At 40.8% G+C, this 2,711-nt stretch overlaps 1 pseudogene across 1 annotated transcript; it reads right to left on the bottom strand.

Annotated features, from left to right (window-relative positions):
* Positions 1–1,829: 1,829 nt before the first annotated feature.
* On the bottom strand, positions 1,830–2,375 carry LOC308555630 (malignant T-cell-amplified sequence 1 pseudogene; annotated as a pseudogene). The gene has a single exon. The product of its transcript is annotated as a malignant T-cell-amplified sequence 1 pseudogene (transcript).
* Positions 2,376–2,711: the final 336 nt, after the last annotated feature.

Genomic DNA, 2,711 nt, shown 5'->3' with positions numbered 1-2,711 from the left:
TATAGTCAAAGTATCTGAGTTATACAATAAATGCTCACAGGCACTGGAAAAGAGCAGAAAACTTGGTACTTAAATTTGGCTGTAGTTTTCTGGCATAATGGTCCATAATGACTTTGAAAAATGGAAACAGAGATGATATCTTGTTGTTTTCATTGTTGCTGTTGTTTTCTGAGAAAAAGGAGGCATTTATGTTCCTCTGCAGTGGCAACATTTTTCCTGGAAGTGAACCCCGCTAATCATGAGTAACTTACTGACCAACATTTATTCAACAAAGCCAGCTCCACTTCCACCAACATAGGGTGAATTCATTTTTGCCCTATCAAGTACTTTGACAAGAGATTATGGTCAACTGCACTCAGATTTAGCAGATTGTTGTTCTATGTCGTAGACTGTGTAGCAGGGTCATTCACATGTCAGAAAATTTGAGATAGCATCTTTTTATTACTGGTTCAAAATATCTTAGCTTTCATTATTCAAATAGCTTGCAAATCCAAAAAGAAAAGTGTTCCATTCTCCTGAAAGTAGCTAACAGTGAAACATCGAGGAAGATGTACGAGGAAATATTTTATAACTATTAACTCTAATGCGCTCAAAAGGTTATCCAAGTTGAAAGCTTTTACTAGATGATTTCCTAACAGGACCTAATGGTCCATAATGACTTTGATATTTCCTCTTTATTCAAAAGTTCTCTATGTTTTTAAGAATACATTTCAATTACTATCAAGCAAACTTAAAATACATTGGCAAAGACAAACATCAGTATATTATGCTATAGAAATAGATGTTTCATTTAATAGTCCAAGTTCCAAAAATGATCAACAATATAACCATAGCATGATTTTTAAAAATCTATTCTTGGTCCTGGCCAGTGTGGCTCAGCGGTTAGAGCATCTGCCTGAATACAGAAGGATCTCGGGTTTGATTCCCGGTCAAGGGAACATGCCTGGGCTTCAGGTTCGATCCCCTGCCTGGTAGGGGCACGTGCAGGAGGCGACCAGTTGATGTGTCTCTCTCACACCGATGTCTCTCTCTCTCCCCCCACCCTCCCTCCCTTCCACTCTCTCTAAAAAATCAATGGAAAAAATATCCTTGGGTCAGGATTAACAACAACAAAATTCTATTCTGTGGCTGGGTTTTATAAATTTTTCACTTTCTGGGGACCTATAGAAGAACTGGATAGACAAATGGCTTGCTTGGCTTTGGTGAATAAAGGATTAATGTGAGGTTTGCTTAGGTAGGGAAATGCTTAGAAATTAAAATTCTTTACTAATTAATTTGAATTTAAGTAAGAAGACTATATAGACCTATTGACCCAGATACTATTCTACCGAAATGTAGGAGTGATGGTTAGTAATCATGTGTAACTGAGCATTCATTTAGCAAGTGTTTATTGAGTCCTACTCTAAGACTGCGAAAAACAGTGCTGTGTAAAACATGGTGATATTATAGTGAGTAAAACAGTCTCAATCTCATGGTACTTAATGAGAGGGCAGACATTAGTCAAAATGTCTCACAAATATATAAGGACTAATTGCAGTCAGTGCCATCTATCTATAAAGGCGCTTCTATTGCACGGGAGATGCGGGGCGGATGTGGAGGGTGCGGCTCATACACGGTGGCTGGAAAGCACAAGTCGGTGAGCAGGGTGGAGCAGACTAAGAAGAAAAGAGTCTGCTCTTTTTTTTTTCTCTTATTCCAAGTCTTTACTTTTTTGGTAGCACCTGCTGAATTTATTCAGCATAGCCATAAAGGCATTGTCTTCACACACAGACACAAACACAGGCACAGCACAATGTCCGTATGTAGCCCAAGTGTTTTCCTTCTGAGGCTCACCTGTATGTCTTCATATGCCACGGCCTATCATTGAAGTAATGGATATTTTCAGTGCCAATCCCTTTGTTGACTTTCTCGATGCCTCCTGCAGACATCTTCCTAACTCCAACACAGAGGGCCCGCTGTTTTCCTTCCGCCACGATTGCAACGATCGTGCCCGCTGCAGCAGGGTAAAGCTTGGCTCCAGGACAGGTTAAGCCTGGACACATGATATTTGCTCCACTGAGCCCGAATTTGATGGCTCCTTTATCGACTTGCTGTCATGGCAGGATAAAAGGGTATTTGTGTAGTAGCCTTAGAGTTGGATAAAAAGGCCCTTCTCTTTGTTGAAAAAATAGTAACTCTCTGTTTACTCTAAGGATTTCTATATGTTCTTGGCATCGCACTATCTTGACCGGATCTTTCTTGGGCATGGTTTGATTAAGCTATGGTTCAGTGCCTGGAAACCGCTCTATCAACTGGTTATTAATACCTTTAATAACTGACGTTTTCAACTGGATGCAGTTGGACACATTTTCTTTCTCATCAAATTTTTTGAACATGATCCAAAGTGATGGGGGTGACAGTAGGGAAGGGCCCAAAGGAAGAAAGAACTGGATTCTCAAGGGTCAGCAGACGTGCTTACCTGAGGAAGGCCAGCAGAGATGGTTGGGGCTGCTCAGAGTCTGCTCTTTTTACTTACTTTATTTAACGTTTGGTAGGAGGAAAACCATCTCACCTGGAAATTTCGTGATAACTGGCAGGAGTTTTATTCCTGGAGGTATTCTAAAAATTTCAAGAAGGCAAACTCAGAGTGTTACAAAGGGGCAAGGAGTGTGGGTGAAGACACTGAGGGCGATGGGGGAGACCTGTACTGGGTTTCAGCCTGACCCTGGCTG

Source organism: Miniopterus schreibersii (genome assembly GCF_964146895.1).
Source record: "Miniopterus schreibersii genome assembly, chromosome: 4".
Taxonomy (NCBI): Eukaryota; Metazoa; Chordata; class Mammalia; order Chiroptera; family Miniopteridae; genus Miniopterus; species Miniopterus schreibersii.
Note: the sequence above shows the minus strand (reverse complement) of the source record. Positions and strands in the feature narration are given on the sequence as shown.